The 12,549-nt window shown below is 35.9% G+C and overlaps 1 protein-coding gene across 2 annotated transcripts in view; it reads right to left on the reverse strand.

Annotated features, from left to right (window-relative positions):
- Positions 1-12,549, reverse strand: part of LOC143221900 (uncharacterized) — a 45,526-nt gene that overhangs the window by 11,682 nt on the left and 21,295 nt on the right. The gene's annotated exons all lie outside the window — the stretch shown is intronic.

Raw genomic sequence — 12,549 nt, forward strand, 5'->3', positions numbered from 1 at the left:
TAGAATAGTATTGATTTGCGAGATAGGCGATGACATGCACTGGGAACGCTGAACTTCACTATGGTTCACGTAGAATGTGCTGAATACGCTTCGAATGGCCTTAGAACTTTACACGGTGTTACACAAGTTTAACAAAGGCGTTAATTTTTCAAACTAATGATTTCCTTCGTGTACAAATATTCGAACTTTCACTAACAATTTACCCTGAATTTTATATTTCGATATATTATATATTTTACTTCCGAGGTGAAAGGCACAGAAACAATCGCAATCAATAACCTTCCAATTGTGCATGGCAGTAGGGTAATTCTGAAGATTGTTGACAATGAAAGAATGGAAAGAATGGAAGAAGTGATTTTGTCTTTGCAAGCAAGAAGTAATTGAAAAATTTGTAGTATATTCTTCTGAGAATGATTGTCAAAAATATTTCTAAAAGTTGATTTCTGTGTGAACTGCTCACTCAACCAATGTGAATCTGCGACGTCCTGTTTAAAAGATTAAATGAGCAAGAAGCAATTAAAAAATTCGTAGCATATTCTTCTAAAAATGACTGACAGAAATGCTTCTACAAATGAATTTCTGCGCGAACCACTCGCTCCTGATTCAAAGATTAATGGGTTGTCAAAATGCTTGCTATAATGGTGATCAAAAATACTTGAAAAATGTATTCTTATGCGCCTCGCTCAATTAGCACAAATCATTGGCGACCTGCAAGAAGCGAACGCCTCAAGGAAATTAGCCAGCAAGAAAAGTGACGCGATAATGAACCATTAAACGACGGGAATAAACTCGTGGAATATTAACGGCATTGAAACCGATGTCGCGGGCGATTCGCATCAGGGAAAAGAGACAGCACTCGTTCCTTGAAGTGGGTCAGTCGAACAAAGCAGTTGTGTGCCATCAAAAGCGACGGTGGAACTAATAGCGAAAATTAGGTGGCAGGTTGTGAACAATTCTTTTCCAAGGAAAAAAGCTAACTCGCCGAATACGACAGCACGCCAGACACACGAGGCGATTTCGCATTCGCTCTGATCGGAACATCGTGATCGACACTGCTAACGTATTCTTTAACCATCGGACACTTTCTATGATTACCTATAACTTTCTACCTGTGTGCAATGTTCGCATAAACGCGCTTGCGTGCTGGATATCGATAATTGTTGGCGTGTCACGTGTGTTTGGAAGGAATCGAATTGCTCGATCTAAAGCCGCGTGTTCGCATAATTATAATATTTCTCGAGTTGTTGCTTCTGATTTGTGCGCGAGATAAGAACCGATAATAAATTTCTGCGAAAATGGTGCGTGGTAAATTGAGGCACATTCTTTGCAATTAAGCATGCATGTAAATCCCGTTAGTTAACGATATCAAAGCTGTCGGAGAATTCGTGGATGAACTTAAAATAGTAGTGGATAATGGCGAAAAAAATTAATCGTCTCTTATAACGATATCTGTTAAAATAATGTCTGCAGTAGATCAACCCTTTCTACTGTATCGCCTTCTCTAAAATAAAACAATGAAAAAGATTATACGTCAATATAAAGGGAAGACTTTACTTTATGTACTCACATCGAAATGAATGTAGAAAAAATTTTTCTTCATTCCGTACGATGAAATCTCGAAAGAGGAAAAGAAACTTTCTCGAACCATTTTATAATAATATGTGACAATAGGAACTTCACCCTTTATAATGAGCACAGGTAAAATTTTTGTAAGATTTTATATACGATGGTATAGGAGTTGAAATATTCAAATTATTTGAGGTACACAGATTTAAAAGAGATTCGTCAATGGTTTAAAAAATATCCTTTATATTCTACGAAATTCCAGATTGATTGTGAATTGTACAGAGAGCATTCGATTTGAATTCAATTTTACCGATCACAATTTTTTATGTAATATTAAATATGTAAAAGGGGACTTGCTTGATCAATTATTTAAAAAATATTAATTCTGCATCCACACATAAATTTGAATTAATATCAATGGTGTGTTTAAAATGGTAATGTAGCGAAGGGGTTGCAAGATGAATGTTTTAAAAAATGTCTGCGAAGTATTTAAAGCCGAGTGAATATTTGAAAAGGATTGTCGGCACGCGAGCAACGTAAATTAAGGCTGGAGCGTGGTGGCTGGTAGAAAATTCATGGGCTAATTACGTTGGAAGGTTTAAACAAACGTCCAACGGACTTGTTAAAGTTCAGTGACGCCGGATACAGGCGGCCCTCGCGTTCGCGGCAATATAAATCGATCAACCGCGTTTGTTTTGAGTGCGAAAGAAATATGTTCGCGGCAAGTAACAGTCTATAAATATTCTTCAGCTGCGTGAAAAGTAGGGTAACGCGAGAATGAATACGCCGCGAAGGTAGGCCATCCCAACATTAGCAATCCGCACGATCGATATCTGTCATTTCTCTGTCATGCCACATGCTACTTCCGAATAAAGAAACCATGAAACATTAACGGGAAACGTTATCACCGCTCTTCTTCAGGAAAACATACAGCACGCACTGTGTTCTTCGATGAAACACCAAATATATTTCATTTTTACCTGTTCGATATTGGCGAATTATTTGCACGTTATTTCGGAGTCTAGAGGTTGACAAGAATGTACACAAATGAGTTAATATTAAGTACAAAAAAGTGGATCGATATTATGAAAAGTGGATATAATTGTGTGAAATCGCAAAAGAAATTTCAATAACGAGGTTGAAACGTGCATGAGATTATAAGAAATCATTTTTATGTCTACCAGAATGAATGAATATTTAATGATGAAATGTAAGGAGAAAACCATTTATTGAGACTCTAAAAAATCGTACTCGAGGAAACATGTACGAACTTCACCATAAACACTTTGTAAAAATACAGAAATGAGTAAGTGTTATGTAAAACGACGTGAAAAAATATTGGGAACAGAGAATATGTATGACAGAGAAAACATGTATGAAATTTATTTAGTAAAGTCAATTTTTAAGTGTACCGAAATTAAATATTAAATATTGACAGGAGAAGGGTGTTAGAAACGTAAAAATTGAATAATACTTTGAAAAATTGCACCGAGAATCACATGACAGAAAAAGCATGTATTGAATGTAAGAGAGGAAGAGCAGATGACAAGCTATTAAGAACTACAAAAGTCGACAACAAAAATCGTGCCAAGATCCACGCACCAGAGAAAACATGTTGCAGAAATAATCTGTGAATGTGCCAAAACGGATTGACATTCACAGTAAAGAAAGATTGAAAATATAACAATCCAGAAAATTTTGCAATACTCTAACCACCAAGAACGAATCCGAAAATAATTGGAACCAAAGATCGGATTAAAGAGGCAGGCAGTGCATGTCGAATGAAATTCGAATGTCTCAGAAAGTGCAAAGTGGATTTGCATCTTCGATCACGGGGGACAGTGACGAATTTCATTTCCGTTGCTCGGTAAATGATGATTTATGGCCGCGAAATCGCAGATTCCCAAAGGACGCGGTTGCACCGTGATTTATCGATGATTCGGCAGATTATTGAGGCGATAAGTCGAGCTTGTTGTTGAATGATTTACCGTTGATCTCGTCCATATTCGATCTAGGTAGTCCAGCACCCGAAGACGAATTTGAAAGTTGGTTTTCGCGTCACGATTCCCGGACGACTAAAACGGAGAGTGTCTATCCGCAGAGTGATGTCTTTATACTGAAAATTACATCTGATAACGGGGATGGAGATCGTAAAGATAACGTGTGATATTTTTGACACTTATCATGGCCTAGTCGACACAAATAAGTTTGCTTGAACACGCGCGCGCATTTGATAATTTCGAAACGTTGCACTTGGAAACATTAGGGTACAACTGTTGTGGGTGGACACTTAAGTTTTTCATTGGCTAGTGTGATTAATCACCTTTTTAACCCTTTTTACATTTTACTGTTAAAGCACTTCATTGATATATATATATGATCAAGTTCCTTAAAATTTATTTCAATTAAAATATTTATATACATATACATTTAAAATAAACTCCCTGTTTTTTTTTTAAATTATATAACATTACATTGAATGACGAAGATTTAAAGAACTTCTAAAAATGAATTATGAACAAAGGAAATACATTTTAGCTTCCATTTATTAAATATGAGTTGGAACACTTTTATTCCGCGTAAAATGTGTATTATTTTATGAATTTTTCTCTACTTCATAGCTTACGGAGTTAATCGACTGAGCAAACGAGCGGCTCAATTAATTATAATTCGTGCAGATATCGAGCGTGTTAATAGAAAGTGAAAAGATATCGTGTAGCTCTTGGTCCACGTTCCGCAAACAAGCAGGTTAAATGGTTAATAAAAACATTAAAGATCGGTACAACTTCTTTTGTATACACGCACAGAACGTGTATACACAGATAGAGATTCACTAGATAGTTAATTAAATGGTGGAATTTTATGAAAAATAACTGTTTTCTGCATCGGTTTGAATGAAACAGGAGCTACAGTACTTTTTCTTTTATTTGCTTACATAAAGTGGAAATGATTTAACACTGTCTTTACATTCTTCTGAAGTTTTTATTGATCTATATTTCATTTACTCATTCCTGACATACGCGCATAAAATCCGCAATCTAAGAATGACTATTATCGCGAATTTAACTTCGCTGTTTGTCTTGGATATTTGTGATTTAAAATAGATTCGCAATTGTCATCCTTGAATGTTTTATTTAACGAATAAATGACTTCTTTCTTTACAATTTATTCACACTTAGATACTAGCGGTATTACCATGTGCCTCACTGGAAACGTTTTAACAGTCATCTGAACCACTGTGCTATACTAGAAAGTATTATAAAATGTTGTTAATTTTAATGACTAAAAATACCAGCTTGGTTTCCGATAGGTTCTTTTTGCATCACCCGGAAACCGCAAAGATTGCACACCGCGAAACACCGGCGCCACTCGTAAAATGCCGTAAGATTACCGATCAAAATGGCGCATATTTGATTCAATTGTGTTATCGTCGAAGGATTTAATACAAAGCTGTTGATTCAAACTGGAGGGGGGTTTAAAACTTTTCAAACAACCCGACACAATAAATGTTTCTATTTCGGTACACCTCATCACCACGCATTTCCTGGTAATTATACATTATTGTGTGTTCTTCCTTATGTCCCTTAAATCCTAATTTTATGTCCATCCAAATTCTTGGTATCATTTTTAACAACGTCGAAAATCCTTGACAAGCGAACGTAAATGAAACAAGAATAGAACCTAAAATTATCGAAGCACACGATTACTTCGACTAATGAAGGTATTATGTAAAATTACTGATAAACTAGATACATATTTACAAGTATACCCTGATAAACGGATGACGTCGGTCTACTTTGTTAAACTTACAAATAATCACTCGTACAGAACGTGCATAATAGCACGTATAAAAAAAAACCCGATGTGCTATCCATCAAAAGTGGGTGGTGCAGCGCACGTATATGTATGATTTGCAGTATCACACCCACCGTTATGTAATTATGAAAATTGGTCCACTAATACCGTTTACGGCGAAGGTCGCGACGAATCGGCATTGAAAATAATTATTCCTTTCCTATTACGGACTGTTAGGGATTGCTTCCTGATTCCGATCAACGTCGGGTTGCACTGCTATCTGCAATCGGGCTGCCAATTACTCGTTAATGTAAAACGCCCCGCAAGAACTTCATAGAATATTGCGAGATAAATTGCTCGTGTTTTCAAGTCATCGTCACGCGTAAACGGTACTGCAGGTTCCGTTTCAGTACAACCGAGATTGGCAAGCGCAGAACCTGCGGAACAAGAATGGTGATTCCCTCCGCAGAAATCGATGAGCGGAAAACGCAACTGCAGAAACAGTATACTATAAAAATTATTAAAATTATTATAAAAATGAATCAATTGCATCTACTGTCCAACTTAGAATGTTTTTATTTTGCATAAAAATGCGTAGTCTAGAGATCACGAATTTTAGATTTGATCACGGACAACCGACGATCACGTAGTACGTATGTATGTATCTATGAATCAGTAGAATCGGACGTGTAGTAGTCAGACGCGTCCCCTGTCGCGCTTTATCTTCGTACATTTTTTACTGCTCGATCCGGAACAATCATTTTTGCATCGAGTATAAAATCCTCGGTGTTTCCCACAATGAAAACAGAAAAACAATCGGTAATCCTTTGACGTGTTTACAAACCAGATTAATGTAAGCCCGAGAGATCAAACGATGCACTGATTAGCAATTGAATTTGGCACGATTGTACTTGAAACCTGCAGACATCGGCATTGATAGTACACATTTATTATTCGTTAGTAGTCTGCAAAAGATAAATGCTGATTTCCTTAATAATCTTAATAAGTTACAAATAATACGACGAATTCTTAACATGCACCACTTATAATACAAAATAAAAATTGTCTAATTGTAAGGTGCTGGAGTTGTGTAGATATACACTTACTTTTCAAACGTATGTTTAACCAGTTGGAAATTATGTAACAATATTTAAAAATTTTTTAAATATGTTAATTGTTTTACTTTTTATCTAGTTGTTTTTGTTATAAATGCATAAAAGTAGTATACTCGTTAGTGATACCGAACCTTCTCCAATTTATTCTCTCAACCTGCCATTTTTCACATAAACACGTAAGCTTTCGTATTCACTAGGTCGTGTAAAATAAAATGTCGCATTTATATAGCAATTCATTTGCAATTGCAAACGACCGCATTAAATCATTTGCAATTTGACCATGTAAATAGTATTTAAATCGATTGTAAAGAGGTTGTATATCAGTCTATATAAAGTCTGTATGTACTACATATAAATCTTCATCAATCACTTTCCAGAGACATAGAACTCCTTAAGATTCAATAAAAAGTCATTTAAACGATCTAATTCCAAATGATTTGAAATCCGACATTTTATATTACGTGATTTAACACTAAACCTACCGAGCCTTAACAGTAATTGACACATGTTCCCTTATAAAAATGACAAGATCGATTTTATTTAGACTTTGTGCAGCTCCTATTGTAATACGTGCTCTACTAAAGGGACTTCTATACCAACATTCCTTGTGAAATCATTTTTATTATTTCAATAATCGTAAAATAAAGAATCTGTTACCGGACATTTCGACCAGTGGTGGTAGATTTAGTGTTAATGGATTTTTGCATGCAGAAATTGTAAAGGAAGTATCGATTTGCAATGTTTATTTCGTCTGTTGTGCGATAATTTAATCAGATGTTTTGTATAGCGTTAAATTAATGCATTATTCACGGGCAGATTGTATTTTTTTGCTCTTTGTTAGCCAGGATGGAGATATATTCCTTGGCTGCGACCACGAAGAAAGATAATGACCACACTGATAGAACACGCCACGTCCTTTCATGATTACTTTGTAAAATTATAAAAATATTGGTTGGAAACGCCCGTGAAGTGGACTTAAATATTTCGTTTGCTATGCGAACATTAAAAAAGTTTTCTAATTTTTGCTGGTACTTTTGTAAGAAAGGAGGAACGAAATTCTAAGAAGAATTTTTAATACGTGTTAAAACATTAAAAAAGTCTTCTAATTTTTGCTAGTACATTCAAGAACGCTTAGAGGAACTAATTTTCAAAAATCGAAACATTGAAAGACTTTCTAATTTCGTGTGACATCTTTAAGAACAGATGACCAAGCACACCTTCGAGAAAATTTGATGAAAAGCGACTTCAACTGAACATAAAAATGTGTTATTTTAAATTGACGAATTGAACCGTGAAATTACTGTAAAAAGTGCAAAGGTGGTTCAATTTCGTACGCGACAAGTGAAAGACAACGTACTAAATTAAAGATAAACATCGACAATCAAGCCGTCCTGATAGAAGTTCCGGGATTTCCGAAGAAACCGTCAAAGGCTTGTAATCGAAGATAGCATTTGCGTCAAACATTTGCGTATCATCATCGGTTTATCACATGTCGTAAATCGCAACTGTACCCGCCACGTTGCCGTACCTTGTTCCGAAAAACCACCGATACAAAGTTAATCCCTACCGATACGCATCGGCCGCACGGAAATTCCGATATCTCATCTCAATATCTCTGTCCTTGATTACTTTTAATTGTCGTTTAACCTCGAATTGCGTGCCGGCCGAACGTGCGCCAGTTCACATAACTATCCACGTTCCGATACGATGCAGAAATAAACGCGAGCGTCCGTGGAATCGATTGGCACGAATCATTTTGCCGATCTTTCGACAAAATGAAAACCATGCGACTCTATGTGTTCGTGTCGTGGGTTTCACACGGTACACTCCGACGCTTTCTTTGTTCCCGTCTGGGAAAAGATTACTCGAAACGCTACCCAGTATTAGTTACAATAAGTCCCGTTGTATTCCTGTTAGCAATCCCAATGATAACGAAACAATGACACGCCGCTAACATTCCCGTGATGGATGATAAATCTTTGTGTAATTGCGCAACGCGCTGGCGACCGTGATAGATTGAAATGAATGAAGCTTATTTATAACAACAATCGATGTGAGAACGGTTTAGCTACTATTTGCGGCCCTCGTGAACCGTTGCAATTAGGCACGCCACGACTAGGCCAATTCTCCAAGATTTTTTAAATATACGAAATTCTACAGGCCTCTTAAACTCTTTTCTGGTATCGAATTGCATTAACACTAAACCTACCGAGCTTTAAAAGTAGTCGATACATGTTGCCTTATAAAAGTAGCAAGATATTAATTTGAACTTTGTGCGGTTCATATTATAATATCTGCGCTGTTAAATATAATTATTTAATCATTTATCACGCAAGTATCTTTATAAATTCAATAGTTGTAAAATTATCTGGAACCGCGGTCACATTTGATCAGTGGTGGTAGGTTTAATGTTAACAAGCTAACAGTTGTTCGCGGATTTTTTAAACACATTTTTAATGGTACTAATGGTACTTCATTCAGTTTTCAATTTTTGTTAGCAGGACCTGAGTTGCTCGATGGTGCCTTCGAAATGCTGAGTCAAAGCAGACCCAGAGGTCAACACATCCATGTAACAGTTTTTATTAATAGATGAATGAAAATATTTCCATTGCTGATCCTACCATGATTACCAAGCAATTTACAAATGAAAAGGGAATTGTTTCTTCTTCTCCAGCAATTGAAATTCATTTTAAATGATCACTCGCAATAAAATAACAAACCAATTAAATCTACGTGGGCCGAACAACATGTTCGAGAGGCTGAGCTGGCTATAAATAAACCACCTTCAGATAATGGTCCGAATGCGTCCTTTCGGTCTGCAATTTGCCGATAAAAACGAGGGAGATGTTAATACCTATGTTTTCCTCGGCGACAAGGTGAACCAGAGTGAATAATCGCCGATAAAACTGTTAATTCATATAGTATTATTTTCGCGATTGATCCACGCGAGAATTAACTACATGCAAATACGGTACACGATACGCGTGAAAAATTCCCGAGGCAAAGTCTAATTATAGAAATTATTACACCTGACGCGCCGACTCCTTTGTTTTCAAATGAAGATACACTAGCTTCAAGTGTTTAACCGTTTGATGGATGATCTGTTTGGCTCCTTTATCGAAATCCGAACGGATGCTCGCAATTTCGTACGATCCAGGCTAACATGTACTTCTTGAGATACATGACGATCGTAAACACATTTATAAGTTCGGAAGAAGATGCAAAAGACTAATGCTTTGAATAAATGAATAAATTAAATTCAACTAAATTTTGTTGATATTAGGACTACGTCAAAATGACGAATTTCAAATTATTTTAAAATTGTAAAAATTGTAGAGATGTTTTTGAAGATAGTCACGTACTAAACGCCTTTATTTATTCGTTCAACGTCTCCATAAGTGCATTCTTTGAATAAATAAAAATACATTCAACTGTACTAATTTTTGTTAATAATACAGATTCTTTATTTTATAATTGCTGAGATCGTAAAGATATTTTTGTAGATACTAGTGCACTTACTAATTCGTGCAATGTCTCGGTAAATGCAGAAATTTTTAAAGGTAGTAAAAATTAGTCACCTTTATTGTTTAATACTGAATGTTTCAGTTTTCAATATATTTGAGGATTTTTATTCGCTATGTGCAAAGTTCCACAATCGTACCATAACACAATAACTTGCGGAGGTTTGTATTTTCTTTATGTAAATTATGAGTACTGCGAGGCGACTGTGTATTTGTGGTGTATAACCGGATTACGTTAACTTTTCGCGAGCCAGTTCAAGGAATTCGCAAAGGTATCAACATTCAAGCGACGACACCGCATGCAATAAAATGTGCGCCACGTTGGAAACGTGATTTCGAACGTGAGAAACGTGAGCGAAATGCAACCGTCCGCGGACAAAATTAGTACCTGTTGCTATCGGCGGCTGTGTCTTCAAATATTTATTTTCTAACATCATATCTATTTCTCACTGAATCAGCTGATAACTGAGTCGGAGGAAATACTAGCATGTACACTCTGCGTGGATTTTTATCGTTCGCGTTTCTTGTAGATGGTGCTGCGCGACTTAAATGGAAAATCTGCGTTGCTCGCGTAATGCAATTTTCTTTTCTAAAACGAGAGCATGAAAGTGGAAAGTACTTAGAGATACCAAAGGTGACTTGTGTAACTTTCAACTTTATTCAAGTGTTGCGGTTTCGAACTAGTATAAGCAAGTTACACTGATAAATACCTGTTACAACAAATTGATATTCATAGCATTGAGTTATTGAAAACCTTGCTGTAAAAACCAGTTAATCCAAGATTCCGAGACTTATTTCATTTTTAGCGACAACTGGATTTAATGGAAAATGAGTTGGGTGAACTATTAATAAAAATGGGTTTTACTGAAATTTTTGCACTTAAGCAAATTGCTTAACGGTAATTGTTAAACCATCATTTAGTAACATCATATAAAATCAAAGTAATTTACCCAACCTTTTTCAGTCGAAGCTATTTTAACCTCGAAAATTAAACATTTCTTCCGACCTAGAATAATTCCATTGTATGATTTTTTTCATTTTATGGATATAGAATTCATATAATACCACATACAATACTTAAATGTATAGTAATTGATTAGATACCTACATATTTAATCATGTAATCTATATTGTGAATAATGGTACAGCAATTTTTATTGGTCACTCTGAATTACCACACGAGTGCTGAGGGTTAATATGATCTCCAACTCTTTTAAAATCCTATGAAATCGAATAAAAATAGGGTAATACTAATATGTCCCACCGAAGCTAATGCTTTGGCATGGCCTGCAAGAACTGCGCTATTCACGCGTAATCGACTATACACTCATCGCGTTAGATAACGAATATAGAAAGAATTATTGAACTTCACGACAGTTCACGATAGTAATTATTGTATTGAAAAATTGATGAAGTCATCAGTAGTTTTTAAGTATTGATTTATAGTTAGTTTGTTTGACTACTCGCTAGCTAATAAGGTGTAAGAACTACGCACAACTTCTACACTAACCTAACGAAGACATTATAGCTGTTCGTAGCGCCATCGATTCGCATTAATATTCGGAATAGACGTCTGATAACAGTTACCCAACTCGAATAGTGGCGCCCTTCAAGAATCAATTATGAGGAAATATTTATTGTTTCTAGTCGAACATTTCTGTTTTATTACGTTTTTACCAAAGTATAATAAGGTTGAACCAAAGTATAATAATAACCAAAGAATCTATTACATTCCCCTGTATTAAATTTTGATTCTCATCTGTGCTTTTATCTTATTGTAAAATTAATAGAAATAAAAAGAATCGCGCGCGTTCATGTTTGAGGGACACAATTTTTTCTGAACACAACCTAATTTTAGAAATTCATTTGCATTGTGATATATTTGGGTAAATCAATTTTTGCTAGGACTTCTAGGCTGTCAAAGCGTTAGAGAGCTAATTTCTAGAATAAATATAAAAATTTTCTAGTATTATCTTCCTAAATGTTCCACTTTCATTAAAGGAATTTCATAAATGTAATCATATATTTTGTCACCTAGACAAATTAAATGGAAAGAACAATCCGAGGATCAACACAGAAAATAATAATCGATTGAAAAATATTTAATGAAATAGCATAAATATGAAGAATCTCTCTCTCCGGAACGAATAACGGTAGCAAGCGAGTTGTGTATTCTCACTTCCGCGGCCAAAATAAGGAAAAGGAGTCCGAATTGTAAGGCTGGCTGCACAGTGGCGCGTTTCTAGAGGTATACTGGAGACCCGGTGGTAATTTTTTCGTTTCGGTGTGGCTTACAATGCTCATTTCGAACGAAGTCGAGGCTTCATGGCCGGAAAATCGATACGCGTAAACTTTCTCATGTTTCGCGTGCTGTGTAGAAGAAGGTGGACGTGGCAGGCCGCGTGACGCTCACCATTTTCTGTGTTTAATACGAGCAAAAGGCCCTCCGTCATAAATTATGCATATGCTTCACCCCGTGAAGCCTTTCGGACCAACAGACGGTGCCGAACGTTGCGTCAACTCGGCCCGCAACTGTTACATGGCTACCGGCC

Source organism: Lasioglossum baleicum, chromosome 3, assembly GCF_051020765.1.
Source record: "Lasioglossum baleicum chromosome 3, iyLasBale1, whole genome shotgun sequence".
NCBI classification, from domain to species: domain Eukaryota; kingdom Metazoa; phylum Arthropoda; class Insecta; order Hymenoptera; family Halictidae; genus Lasioglossum; species Lasioglossum baleicum.